General features: G+C 38.5%; 1 pseudogene; it reads left to right on the top strand.

Annotated features, from left to right (window-relative positions):
- Positions 1-7,977: 7,977 nt before the first annotated feature.
- Positions 7,978-8,108, top strand: LOC130455686 (U2 spliceosomal RNA; annotated as a pseudogene).
- Positions 8,109-15,546: the final 7,438 nt, after the last annotated feature.

The raw sequence follows: 15,546 nt of genomic DNA, 5'->3' as shown, positions 1-15,546 counted from the left end.
CAGAGCTTCTACACCTCACTGCAGGCTTGAGCCAGGACCTTGGACTTCAAGGGGTGGGTCTGAGGTGCTCTTTTGTTGGTGTTTCCTATGTCCTGGGATCCCAAAGTTGGCCTATGCCCAGGTTTGGAATCTGGTGCAGTAGATGGGAGAGTGATTGGCCAGCACCCTTCTGTGTGCAGTTTTGCTTCTACTTCCCCCCTTGCCCAGTGAAAATCAATTCTTTCAAGTTATGTTCAGTGGGAGAGTCTCCTCACTCTGCCTTGCTGTTGGATTTTGACTCCTGTCATTTTGAAGCACTTTGGAAAGACAGTCAAAGCAGTCGTGGCTTTTGCGGCTACTAAGACTCCATCTTGGCTCTGCCCTCTCTCAAGTTCATTCTGAAAGTGTTTAGTGGTCTTAAGTGCTTAGACTATAGTCCAGGATGTCAAGTGAGTCAAAAGCTAAAGGCCATAGTAGGTCCGACTAAGCAATGAAGGAACATCCAAAGCAGGGTCCAGTGGAGCAATGCCCAGGGAATGACTATAATATTAAAATCTGGGAAATAGTGTGAGAGTACCAGCAACTTATAGCAAAGGAGGCATGGAATGTCCCATCTTACATGTGCCTTGGCTACATGTATTCCCTATGCGTGCCCCTTTCTATTCATGAACTAAAAGTATATCCACTCTTCCCACTGAAACCGTGTGGATTTATGAGAGAATATTCCAAATTTGTGAAGAGTACATTTTTTCCTTACTATTCTATTTAATAATAATGACTATGATTTTTTATTCACTTTCCAAAGCTCTCTAAAAATAATAGTAAATGCCTTTTCCCTGAGGTAGTTGTGTCCTATAGCTATCCCAGGGGAGCACATTGGTGGGGGCTCCTCAGCTATAGTTTTAGTAATCTAAATACACTTAGTACTTTGAATCCTGGGTAGTTATACCCTAGCAAACTATCTTAAGCTCAAATTCTTGGAGGAGGAGCCCAGTGCTACACATGAGTATGCTTGAACATACAGTAAAAATAGCCTTAAACTTGGAGTCGGGAGAGGGTTAGGTTTATAGTCCTACTTCTGACATTTACTCGATTTTGTGACCATAGGCAAGACTCTTAGTCACTCTTTAGGCCTCAATTCCCTCTTTTATAAAGTTGGGATAATACTTATGATACCTAGCTCACAGGATTGTTAAGAGAAAAATACCTAATAAACTGTAACAGTGTGCATGTTTTTATTCAGTACTTGAAGAGAGTTGTGATATGATTACTATTGGCATTTTCTTCACTGAAAGAGGGCAACCCCTTCATACACTAGTAATGGTATTCAGGAATTGCTGTGGTCAAAAAAAATTTACTGGTGACTGATTTTTTAAATTAATTAATTTATTTATGAGATTTTCCCATGGTTACCTTCCTCCCTCCCCGATCTTGTAGCCAATGAGTAATTCAGCTGGGTTTTACATGTACCATTCATCCAGACCTATTTCCATATTATTGATATTTGCACTAGTGTGATCATTTAGAGTCTACATCCCCAGTCATATCCCCATTGAACCATGTGATCAAGGAAATGTTTTTCTTCTGTGTTTCTGCTCCCACAGTTCTTTCTCTGGATGTGGATAGCATTCTTTCTCATAAGTCCCTCAGAATTGTCCTGGATTGCTGCTAGTAGAGAAGTCCATTGCAGTCAATTGTACCACAGTGTATCAGTCTCTGTGTACAGTGTTCTCCTGGTTCTACTCCTCTCACTCTGCATCAATTCCTGGAGGTCATTTCAGTTCACAAGGAATCCCTCCAGTTCATTATTCTATCACCAACATTTACCACAATGTGTTCAGCCATTCCCCCATTGAAGGGCATCCCCTCGCTTTCCAGTTTTTGGCCACCACAAAGAGTGCAGCTATGAATATTCTTGTACAATACTTTTTCCTTATTATCTCTTTGGGGTACAAACCCAGCAGCCCTATGGCTGGATCAAAGGGCAGACAGTCTTTTAGCACCCTTTGGGCATAATTCCAAATTGCCCTCCAGAATGGTTGGATTAATTCACAACTCTACCATTAGTACTGGTGACTGATTTTTTTGGTGATGATTCTCTGGAACTTTACTAGACTGAACCTTGGCTGACTGACATGTAGTCCTTCACTGAGATCATACTTAAAACCATTACAATCTAGGTAGGGCCAGAGCATGTGCTCTACTGGCAATAGCCTTTGAAAACCCAGGATACATGTAATATGTCTTTTAATGATGAAATCGGGAAGATTAAATAGATTTTGATTGTGACAGTATGGAAGTTAACTTTAACTGGAACATTTTAGAGATTAAAACACCATAATTTGTCTTAGCTATAGCAGTTTGTATTCTGGAAATAGGTTCCTTTCCATGGCTATGGAAGACCCAGAAAAGAAAGTTCTTGCCACCAAGTTTCTTGACAAGAAATTTCTTCTTCATTCTCATTAAATGGGCAGAAAATAATGACTTTTATCAGTAGAAATATCCACATATTTTTTTTCACTGGAAATGATGGCGAAGAAGAAACATTACTATCTATTTTGCTGCTGTAATCTAAGAGCCATGGGACTTTTCCATGTGACTTGCTTCAGAAACTTTCCATGTGTTGTCTCCCTCATTAGAAAGTAAGTTTCTTGAAGGGGGCAGCTGAGTAGCTCAGTGTATTGAGAGCCAGGCCCAAAGACAGGAAGTCCTGGGTTCAAATCTGGCCTCAGACACTTTCTAGCTCCGTGACCCTGGGCAAGTCACTTAATCCCCATTGCCTAGCCCTTACCACTCTTCTGCCTTGGAACCAAAACACAGTATTGACTCTAAGATGGAAGGGTGAGGGTTTTAATTTAAAAAAAAAAGTAAAGTTTCTTGAGAGTAGAGACTGCTTACTTTTCTATTTGTATTCCTGAGGCTTAGCACAATGCTCTACACATAGTAGCCACTGTGATTGAGAAAATCACCTTGGAGATTGTTATAATATTAATTTATGGTCGCCAAGGAATTTACTTACGAAATTCCTAAAATGAAACACTCAAGTCAGAATGGAGTTTATGGTGGTTTAATCACAACGGGAGTAAGAAAATAGGAGAGGGAGAGGAGAGAGGAGGAAAAGGAAAAAGGTTAACTCAGCCTTCTGGCAGAGCCAGAGGGAGTTTAGGCCCAAAGGTCAAGGTAGAGAAGAGAATCAGTCCTTGACTCACATGACCGATCTGAAGGGAAGCTGTCTGCGGGCCTCCTTCCTGCTCAAGCTCCTATCACGAACTGGGGCCTAGCCCTGTCCACAGGAAGTGAGTGAATTCCAGAGGCTACTCTCTACGTCACTTCCTCTGCCTCACAAGTGCCAATGGTGGCTCAAGCTTGGCTTAGGACAGCCCAGGGGGGCAGTTAGTTGTTTCTGATTTGTTATTAACTAGCACATGCTGGTGTAGTGGGTGTGCACAATCCTGGGTGCTAGACCAAGCAAGGTGGAGATTTTAAAATTCACACCACTTAATGCTTTATTCATTCATACATTTATGTTATTTATGCTATTTATTTATTATGTTATTTAACTAAAACCAGGGAATCTGAAACAGGGTCTTTCTAAAACTAGCCAGCATTGTTAAAAGGCAAAAAAAAAAGCACATGGTTTAATTTTTTCCTCACCAAGCCTAACACAGAAATCCCACACATACCCTTTCCCAGTCCTTCCACTAATATGTTCATAATTGACCATAATAGCTGACATTTATATAGAACTCTATGGTTCATAAAGTGCCTTAGACACACTATCTATTTTAAGCCTTAACAACAACCTTCTGAGGTAAGTACTACAAGTGCTATTATTTTTATCACCATTTTATGGATGAAGAAACTGAGGCTCAGAAAAATTAAAAGTGACTTGCCCAAAGGGAAACTAGGTAGCACAGTGATTAGAGTGCCAGATCTGGAGCCTGGAGGACCTGGATTCAAATTTGGCCTTAGGTACTTCCTAGCTATGGGACTTTGGTCAAGTCACTTACCCCCAAATGCCTAGCCCTTATTGCTCTTCTGCCTTGGAATCACTACCCAGTACCAATTCTTTTTTTTTTTTTAAACCCTTACCTTCCGTCTTGGAGTCAATACTGTATATTGGCTCCAAGGCAGAAGAGTGGTAAGGGCTAGGCAATGGGGGTCAAGTGACTTGCCCAGGGTCACACAGCTGGGAAGTGTCTGAGGCCAGATTTGAACCTAGGACCTCGCATCTTTAGGCCTGGCTCTCCATCCACTGAGCTACCCAGTTGCCCCCTTCCCAGTACCAATTCTAAGGAAGGTAAGAGTTTTTTGTTTTTTTTTTAAGTGACTTGCCCATGGTAACACAGACAATAAGTGTTGGAGGCAAGATTCAAATCTGGATCTTTCTGACTACATTCTATCCACTCTACCAACATGGCAGTAGCCTGTGCTGGGTCATTTATCTTATTGTCTATGGCTTGGTTAAATGTTTTTATTCAACTGCCTGAATGTTCTCTACAAATCCTTTTATAATTATTTCCAAGAAACATTCCAATAAAACACTGAAAGCATCACCTTTGTAAACTGAACATTTATTTCTTCTAAAAGGATAACAAATACGGGAGGCAATACTAACAAGAGAACAAAAATTATTCACAATTCTCCCTGCTTTCAATTTTTCTTCTGCATAGCTTCAAATGGATAATTCTAAGCAACAATTTTCTCCATGTCACTTTCCCAATCAAGAAGTTTTAAGGACTTTTTTATAAAGCACCTAATATAAACTTTCTTTGACCTCTAAAGTCCTTCATAATCGGACTTCAGCACATCATTCCAAGGCTTCACATAACTCCCAATCATGCATTAATTCTAACCAAACTACTCTGCCGGGAATTTAAAGCTCTTCTCAAGACAGTGACTAAATGTCGTACTTCCCAATCCATAGATTCCTTTCTTAGGGTTATACCCCAAAGAAGAGTCAATGACAAAAAGGTCTCATAGCCACCAAAATATTTATAGTAGATCTTTTTTGTGGTTAGCAAGGCCCCAAAAACAACCAATTGGAGGACTAAACAAATTGTGGTATATTATATGCCCCGGTGTATTTTATTGTACTGTAAGAAATGATGAATACAAAGAAGCATGGAAAGATGTATAAATTGATGCAAAGTGGGGTAAGCAGAACCAGGAAAATAATATGCATTACAACTACAGCAATGAAAAACAACTACAACAGAAAATAAATGCTATAAAATTATAGTGACCAAGCTCAATCTCAAAGAAGAGAATTGAGATACCTCATCCTGTTTCTTTGTAAGAGGTAGGGACACATTGGTATGGAACACAACTATACATTTTCTTCATTGTTGCAAGAGATATCTCTTTTAGAGGATTGGGGCTGGGGAGGAGACAACTGGAAATAAACATGACATTAAAAATAAAGGTATCAATAAAAACTTATTTAAAAATATTTTATTTTTTAAATCAACAAAAATTTTCACTTACTTCATCTTACTTTTCTTCTTCCATATCAAATCCCTCCCCTTACTCTGTGATCCAGCCATATTGGCCTCTTTGTTATTCTTCACATACAACATTCCATTTCCCTCTCCATGCCTTTGTACTAGCTATCCTCCATGCCTGGAATGCACTCCCTCCTCATCTCCAGGTAAGAATCCTTGGTTTCTCTCAAAACTCACCTGAAATATTACTTTCTATCAGTGGCCCAAAAACTATAGTCCATAAGCCAAATCTGAAGGCTACTTGTTTTTGTGCAGCATGCAAAATAAGAATGAATTTTGCGTTTTAAAATGTAAAACTTTATTTTAAAATATAAAAAGCTATTCTTAGCTCCTGTTATGCTCAGGAGCAATATAAAAGCAGGTGGCATGCCAGATTTGGCTCAGGGAAGTTGTTGGCTGCTCCTATTTTACATGAGTGCTTTCCTGATTTCCCTGGATACTAGTACTTTCCATTATCATTTTGAATTTATTTTGTATATAATATGCATATACTAGCATGTATATATGTTGTTAGTCCCATTAGAATATAAGCTCCTTAAAGGTAAGGACTGTTTCACTGTTTCCATTTTATCTGAGATGATAAAAAAAAAATGGCCAGCACATAGTAAGTGCTTAATAAATCTTGTCCACTATTAATATTTTGTTATTGTTGTTCAATTGTTTCAGTCATGTCTGACTCTTTGTGATCCCTTTTGGAGTTTTCTTGGCAAAGATCATGGAGGGATTTGCCATTTCCTTCTCCAGTCCATTGTACAGATGAGGAAACTGAAACAAATACGATTAAATGATTTGCCCAGGGTCACTCAGTTAGCAAATGTCTGAGGCCAGATTTGAATTTAGCAAGATAAGTTTTCCTGGCTCCAGACCCAGCTCTGTCCACTATGCCACCTCGCTGCCCCAATTATTACTATAGCTACACATAAATGTGTCTATACATATACATATTTCATAGCTGACGATACAGATCCATATACATTCTTCAGAGGGAGTTTACAGACCACATGCAGTTACAAAATTCTACAAGGCAAAACCATATTCAACTGTCCATAATTAGAAAAGGCATAGAGTTAAGAGACCAAACATTATAGAAAGCCCTCAAGCTGTCAGTTTTGTTATTTCTGTCTTGGAAACTGTATCAGAAGCCTTTCCAACATATTATATTAACTGTCAAATTATACCCTTTGACAGTGTAGCAAATGAGAGCCCAGGGCCACCTCCATGCTAGAATGAGACATAGGAATAGAATTTTTGTGGCCATTAGTTACCTCAGTTAAAATAAAAACATTTAACCTCTTGGCCTCAATTAGCTCAACACCAGATGGTTTTTAAGCACCTTTCCAGCTCTAAATCTATGATTCTACAATCCTAGATTCTCTAGAGAATCAGTTTTTTTACTAGATTATAGTTGCTTTAGTTACATCACCCAAATTGTCTCACTGTTATCACCTTCTACATAGCTGTTAATTTTTGTGTTTTATTCTTTAATCCATTTATTATTCTGCATGTCATCACTTAGTTACCCTTAAATTTATATGTTTTGCTTTTGTTTCCTGTGTGAATTACTATTTTATTGATTATGATCTGTGAGAAATTTAGTTTTTCTGCTTTTTTATATTTGTTCATCATTTCTTGACATCTTTAACAGAGTCTATTGGTATGACAGACCATGTGGAGCCAAGAAATTTCATACCAAATGAGAAAGGCTAGCAGTTGCTCTTCCTCCTTTTAAAGATAGATGGTGATAAAATAACAAACTCAGGTAGAGGAAAGAATACAATTGCAGCTAGGTGATGCTATGAGTGGAACTCTGGCCTGGAGTCAGGAGGACCAAGGTTCAAATCCAACCTCAAATACTTACTAGCTATATAAACCTGGGCAGGTCATTTAGCCTCTGTTTGCCTCAGTTTCTCCCCTATAAAATGGGAATAATAATAGCACTGATCTCCCAGGATTGCCGTGAGGATAAAATGAGATATTTATAAAGTGCTTTGTAAGCCTTCAAGTATAAGATACTTGATTGCTATCATTATTATTGGTCTAGAGGAGTGACCCCAGTGACATGGATCAGCCAAACCTGCAGTAAGAGGACTCTTTTTGATCTAGCTTACAATTGGTGCAGTTGTTCCACAATCCTATGCTAACCTTTCTGTTAAAACAGAAGCAGCAGTGAGGGCAGGTATTGTTTTTGCTTCTGCTTTTTGTATTCCTGGGGGTTAGTATCCTGCATGGCACATAGTAAGTGCGTGTTGTTGTTGTTCAGTTGTGTCTGACTCAATGCCCCATGAACCATAACACGCTGGGCCCTGCTATCTCCACTATCTTCTGAAGCCTGTCCAAGCTCATGTTCAGGGCTTCTGTGACACTGTCTATGCATTTCATCCTTTGCTGTCCTTTTCTCCTTTTGCCTTCAATCTTTCCCAATATCAGGTCTTCTCCAATGAGTCTCCAGTGAGGCCAAAGTATTTAAGCTTCAGCTTCAGTATTTATCTTTCCAATCACTTCTTGGCCTTCTGGCTAAGATCAAGTGTAGTATCATTGTTTATTTTTCCCATAAATAGTCTGAATAAATTTCTTTAAATATTGACTGATTTGGTTTCCTTATTATCCAAGCCTGGAAAGTCCTCTCTAGCACCATAATACAAAAATATTAGTTTTGCAGCATTCAACTATCCTTATAGTCTAACTCTCACAGTCATATGTTATTATTGGAAAAACCTTAGCTTTTTCTATATGGACCTTTGTTAGCATGCTGATGTCTTTGTTTTTTAGTATGCTGTCTAGATTTGCCATAGATTTACTTCCAAGGAGCAAGCATCTTTTACTTTCATGGCTTATAGCCACTGTCTTACACTCATTTTTGAGTCCAAGAATATAAAATCTGACCCTCCTTCCATTCCTTCTTCCTCAATTTGCCAGGAAGTGATGGGACAAATTGCCATGATCTTTTTTTTTAATATTATGCTTCAAGCCAGCTTTTACACTCCTTTCTTTTCTCCAACATCAGGAGGCTTCATTGAGCTGTGCAAACCACTCCATCCTGAGAAGGCAGTGACCCAGGAGTGGAGTGCTTAAAGAATGCTTACTGATTGTCTGATGCAAGGTGCTGATAGTATTATTATGGATAGATAGGACACTCAGACCTTCCCAGAGGTTAATAAGGGAGAGGCTCAAAGTGGTGTTGACAGATCAGAGATGCAGCCTCAGAAGTCTTGGTAAGACCTTATTATTGCAGCCTCACTTAATGCCAGAAGGCTGACACCACAGCCAGTGGGAAGATAGCAATCAAATGAAATGGAAAAGCAGTTATTAAGTGCAAACAACAAGTATATGCTAAGTTCTGGGGATGCAAATAAAAAGAAACTGATAGTCTGAACCTCGAAATCACATTCTGAATAGGGCAAACAACAAATAAAGCAAGATTGAGTTTAAAGCCAGAAAGAACAAGAGAAAACACAGACATACATTGTTCTCCCAAGTGAGAATTCTTAAAGGTTATTAGAAACACACTAAAAAGTTCAAGTTAAGGAAGACTCCCAGGAATGCAGGCACCCTACTTCCATTCCCAAAATGATCGAAAATGATTAAAAGTTTCAGAGTTTTCAGTCTATTGGTAGTGGCGCTGCTTTCTTGTCCCTATTCCAAAAACTCTCATGACATAATATCCCTATATTCTCATATGGTTTATTTCTGCTCTAAGTGTCTCGGTCCTGTCCCTAGTCAGTGCTAATTCAGTTTGTTGCCATTTCACAGATGTCTCTGACCAGGGTGCTGACATCACTATTGTAAGATCATAGAGGAAAAAAAGAGGTCAAAGGTTGATAGTTGATTTAAATATTGCACTAAAGAGTTCTCTCTGCTATCCCATGAGTATTTAGTGTTCATCTATCAGTATTGAGCAAGATAAAAGTTAATAAACTTGACGTTTTTAAACATAGAATCACTTTTGTACATCTGTTACGATCGTTAGGGAGTTCTTGGTGACATGATTTTTGAAGTTTTAATGTGTAACAATAATCAGACCAGCAAATATTACCTCATAGTCTACCAGTTGAATATTAGTAAAATAATGTTGCCCTGTTATGATATATTCAAAATGAGCAGTCATGTACCATCAGAGTTTACATTAAAAACTTTGTGTCAATTGAACAGAAATAGTTAAGAGGAGGAACTAAAGGCCAAGATAAATGAGAAGCTAATTAAAGTGCAGCTAATTATCCTCAGTTCAAATCATCTAGCCCAGATGAGTTTTTTTTTCCAATATCTTAAGATACTGAAAAACAAAACTTATGGATATGATTGCTACTGGTGATCTTTGAGGAATATTCCTCAAATATGGGAGAACATGAGAGATACTGCAGGAATAAAGATGGGCAATATTGTCCCAAATTTAGCAAGAAGAAAATAAAATTTTAAATCCTTTATTAAAATATTACAGAACTTGAGATCTGTCTATGACAAAAATTTTAGGAAGAATTGTTAAACAGATAGAAAATTTAGGGAATTTAATTACCATAAGCAAGCCAACATCTATTAACCATCAAAATGGAGCCATATCAGAGAATGTCATGTGTGGCAAATTGTTTCACTTCTTTTGACAAAACTTCACTAATTTAATAGTTTTTAGTCTGTTTTTCTCTTAGTAGTTCTCTCCTAACCACCCTATGACTATTATGATCCATTTCATAATGTCTATTTTGCAGTTGTTATTATCCTTCCTTGATGTGAATATGTGTATATTTGTTGCTTAAAAATGTTGTAACTGCCACTATCATCCTCCCTCTGGGAATATGACATAATTGATATTACTTGCTGTTGTGGCTCACACAGTCAAGCCAAAGCAGGGTTCTTTGACCAGGAGGCATGAAAGAATGAAGCAGAAAGCAAGAAGGTTTGAGCAGAGCTGCTGCTGATGCTCTAGCTTGAGGCATTTATCAGGACAATCATTACACACTGATACGTGATGGATGGGGATCAGTGGCAGACTGGGGGAAGCAATACAGATAGCTATTTCAAAGGAATACTTTTAAGATACAAAATCCAGGTTAAATACAGATTTGCCAAATCCTTATTACAGGTAAAGCTCATAAATTCATGGCTACATGACTAGGGATAACAAAGATGGGGAGGGGGAAGATCAATAAGAACAAATCCAGGGGACATGGTGAGGTGCCTTTGCATCTGGGGGTATTGCATCTTGTTCCTCAACCTGTGGAAGTATCTAACTTGTGGGGTCCTATTGCTTTTAAGGATGTTTGATATGTAAAATAGGAGGAGCCCAGAGAGGTTTGGGAAGCTTCCTTTCTTGCTAAGAATCTTATCTCAATGGTAATGTAAAAAATCTTTAGAGCTAGAGGTAGAAGGTTAATTATTTATTCAAGAATGGAATTCCCATCTAAAGAAGGCGGTAAAGGATAAACTTTGATGAGAGAACTTGGGGTACCCACTAATTCTTTCTTATAGGTAGGAAATCAGGAATTTATTAATGGAATTATTAACTCATGAGGTTTTCTGATATTGTCACAAGAAGAAAATGTGTTCCTAGTAATATCTTGTTTTTTCCTGAATCCTTGCTTTGGCAATAAGATCCAGTGACGATTTCCTTTTTCTCATGTGTACCTATCATTCATTGTGATCCCTACACTTGCTAGAAACTGCATATATACACATATATATGAAGATATATATCAGTATGAAGCCTTTTGCCCAAATTGGAGTCCTTGTGCATTGAGAGCTTATCCTCACCTCCCTGCCAAGGAATTTAAGCTGGCATTTATATGTAAAATCTCAAGAGAGAAGCTTGAAGTACCTTTATCAAAGGAATTTAGATTTCTTCCAAAGCCATTCATGTTGTATAGATTGGGAAACTGAGGTATCAGAGAAGACCTTGCTTCCCCTCAGATCCGCACCCTGAAGCTCCTAAAAAATGAAAGTGCATCCCTAATACATCAGAGATGAGACTTTTTCTGTAAAGAAAGAAAGATGTAGCTCTGGAGCTGCTACACCATCTTGAATGTAGATTCAGGGAACTTAAGTATTTCTTTCATCTCCAGCTGATAATAAGAAGGTATCTTATTTACCAAATTCTATTTGAATATGTGTTTAGGTTTTCTCATTTCTTCCTTAGTGTGGACACTGATTTATCATACAGTCATTCATTTGGAGCCTTTGCTGCCGAAGGTAGGAATTGAAATATGTAGGAGATATTGATTTCTCTTCATTAAAAAAACCTCTACAATTTATAGAAATAGGCCTTCTTCAAGGTGTACAGTGAAAGGGCAACTAGATGACTCAGTGGATTGAGAGCCAGGCAGAGAATACTGAGATCCTGGGTTCAATCTGGCCCTGGGCAAATCACTTAATCCCCTCAGTAACTAGCCCCTATTGCTCTTCTGCCTCTTAGATTTTAAGATGGAAGTAAGGGTTTTAAAAACAAAAAACAAATTGCCACAGTGAGTGACACCCATACGGATTCATTTCTATGACTTGATGATCTTTTATATTACTCCTGTATTTGATCTCAGCTTGGAACTAAGATCCCTACAGATCTGCTCCATTTCCAAGAATAGAAATAGTTGTCCAAGACTATATAGTATAAGTGACTCCTACTCTTTCTTGCTCAAGGCTGTTAACACTGGTGCCTCCAGGATCATTAACCTTTAATCACTGCATCCTACCTTTTTGTAGCTACCACAGTATTAGCATATATCTAACATACAACAGGCATACAGGATGCTTTAAAAAAACTAAAAACTAAAAAGTTTTACCTTCTGTCTTGGAATCTGTACTATCAGTTCCAAGGCAGAAGAGCAGTAAGGACTAGCCAACTGGGGTTAATTGACATACCTAGGGTCACACAACTAGGATGTGGCTGAGTATAGATTTCAACCCAAGACTTCCATTTCCAGTTCATTCTACTGAACCACCTAGTTGCCTCTGTACAGCTTGTTTATTTATTTATTTTTTTAAACCCCTTATCTTCCACCATAGAATCAATGCTCCGTACTGGTTCTAAGGTAGAAAAGTGATAAGTGACTTGCCCAGGGAGGGAGAAAACCTACTCATTTCTTTCTTCCTTCTCCTTAATTTCCTCCACTATCAATTAAATCACCATAACATTTCCAGCTGACTTGGGTGCTTCATTTAGGATTTCACAAATAAAATCCTTAGCAACCAAAATAATTATTATATTCAGTCTCAACCATAATTTTAACCTTTACAATAGTCACATAAAAGAAATTTATGTACTTACCATCCCACAGTCCCTTCCAAAAGGCAAGATACAGAAAGAAAATATACTTACATTTGCAATGAGTACAAATAAGAAATCTCTGGGCCTTCATTCTGAGCTGAAGATCCAAACTTTAGTTGTGGCAAATTTTTTTTAAAACCTTTACCTTCCATCTAAGAATCAATACTGTGTATTGATTCCAAGGCAAAAGAGCAGTAAGGGCTAGGCAATGGAGGTCAAGTGACTTGCTCAGGGTCACACAGCTAGTAAGTGCCTGAGGCCACATTTGAACCCAGGACCTCCCATTTCTAGGCTTGGCTCTTTCAATCCCCTGAGCCACCCGGCTGCCCCCTAATTGTGGTAAATAAAAGCTGGAGGTCTCCCATACCTAGTCTGTGGCAAAGACCCTCTTTAGATGTTCAACGGTATGTTTTATATGGTTTTGACAGTTAATTAGCCTAAGGCATTAAAAAGGCAGAAAGCACATAGTATGTTAAGAAACATACTCTAAGTTTGGTAACCGAGTTTTTTAACATTTAATACAATGTAATACATTCTAGTATAAGGTCAAAGTAACCTATCTTGGTCATAATACCCCGGGGGACCTGTAGTTGGCACAGATCTTCACAGGATCAAACAACACCTGGACATGCCAAGGTTGTTTTCCTATGATTTCATCACTCAGCTGTCCACACATTCCAAATGAACATGGCTTATTTCTTACTTTGTGAGTTTTAGCTTCCCAGACCTGAAGTGTTTATTCCCCTAACAGAAGCCTTTAATCTAGTTAGTTGCTCTATAAAATTCTAATATATCAAGTTATATCCTAATACTGTGGTTAATATTGTATTGTTATAATTGGTGTCTTATACACAGCCTGCTAATGGGGTCTAACTTTTTCTAAAAATCATAGTTGCAGTTATCTACGTAAAGGATTTTATGATCACTTGGTTTATGACCAATGACATAAAAACAATAAAGAATGATTTTCCTTTTATTACCCAGTCTGATGGGTGTACGGTTGTTGTTGTTCTTCAGTTATGACTGACTCTTTGTGACCTCTTCCACGGTTTTCTTGGCAGATAATGGAGTGCTTTGCCACTTCCTCTTCCAACTCATTTGACAGATGAGGAAATGGAAGCAAATAGAGTCCAGGGTCACACAGTTATGAATTATCTGAGGCTAAATTTGAACTTAGGGCTATTTGATTCCAGATCCAGCACTTTATCTCCCGTGCCACAATATCATCTTTAAGGCTTTGAATGTTATACGTATAATCATATTAAATATTATAATAAATATTTTAATCACATTTATCTATTATTTAAATACTTTAATATGCTATAGTCCTAGAGACTCTGAAAACTAATTAGGTAGCCCACACTGTTTTTTCTGACAACTAATTTCCCCTTGAATTTCAGAGCTAAAAAGGACCATATAGATCATTTAGTCCAATCCTCTAATTTTATGGTTAGGATAATGGAGGTTCCAAGGCTGGGACTAGAACCTAGATTTTTTATTAGTCAAATGGTTACAGAGTCACAGAATCTCAGCTTTGGCAGGGACCTTAGAGACCAAGTAGCCTACTTCAAAAGAATACCAGAGAAGGGTCTTTGTTTTCATCAACTCCAGAAAGCAACCAGCATGATAAAGCACTTCAACTGGGCTGTTAGGCAGAGGGGTGGGTGAAATGAAGAATGTCCTCAGGCATGCACAGAGAAGGGGAAGGAGCAGCCCCCCTTGTGGCATACATGCCATAGGTTCACCAACACGAATTTTGATCACTTTTAGGGTGTTGCTTGAAGCAGAATTGCCTAGAATCCACCACAGCTAGTAACAGAGGTTGCATTTGGAAACAGATATTTGTGTTTTCAAATCCACTCCACTTTTGGATGGTACTAATTGTCTAGGAAGTTTTCCTAATGTTGAGTCACATTCTGGCTCTTGACAACCTCAACCAACTGAATCTAGTTCTTTCTTCTGGGGTATAAAGCAGGACCTGACTTGAGCTCTCTTCCATCTGATATATCTTCAAATGGGCTGATTATGAGGCCTTTTACCATAAGGCTCTGAAATTCTTTAAAATATAACACATGAGGGCGGTATTGGGGGGAGGGAGGCAGCTAGGTGGCTCAGTGGATTGAGTGTTGACTTAGAAAAACACAGAATATTAAATAGTCAGAAAAACCACTCTTTAATCAAGGAAAAGGGGTTCTCCTCTACAAAGAGATGCGTGCCACACACCTACACATTCTGAGGATTGAACTCTGACCCCTGGGAAAGTCAACTGCACTAGATTGGACAATTCCAAGGAGCCATTAAAGTTGGGGAGCTTAAATATCTTTCTAGGTGAAACATGGGGGCTGAGGATGTGAAGGAGAGTAGATTGACTTTACAGTGGTAATAAAGGAAAATAAGGAGTTCCAGACAGGAATAGCAGTGAGGGGCTGATGCTTTACAAGGGACACAAAAGGGCTGAGCCACCAGGGTAAAGGACTTTGGCCTGAGGGGAGAAACCACTGGAACAAAAGAGATACTTAACATCTGATGGGATTAGCTATTCCCACCCAAACTAATTCAAAGTCTACCTTTAGTCTAAAACTGGTGAAGCAGGACTTTACCTCCAAGAGGAGGAACTCTCAAGCAACAAGGTGAAAGCCTCAGGTTTAAAGCTTCCTAGGCTACAAGTTTGGGGGTTTCTAGATTCCATGTAGCCATACCTAGAAACAGGTCTTAGGATCAAATCTAGCCTCTTCCTAGATCCATGATGCTGGATAAGTCACTTAATTCTCAATAGTCTAACCTTTATTTAACACAGTGTTGACTACAAGAGGG

Source organism: Monodelphis domestica, chromosome 7 (assembly GCF_027887165.1).
Source record: "Monodelphis domestica isolate mMonDom1 chromosome 7, mMonDom1.pri, whole genome shotgun sequence".
In the NCBI taxonomy this organism is placed as follows: domain Eukaryota; kingdom Metazoa; phylum Chordata; class Mammalia; order Didelphimorphia; family Didelphidae; genus Monodelphis; species Monodelphis domestica.
The sequence above is the reverse complement of the archived record's forward strand: the minus strand, read 5'-3'. Positions and strand labels throughout refer to the sequence as shown.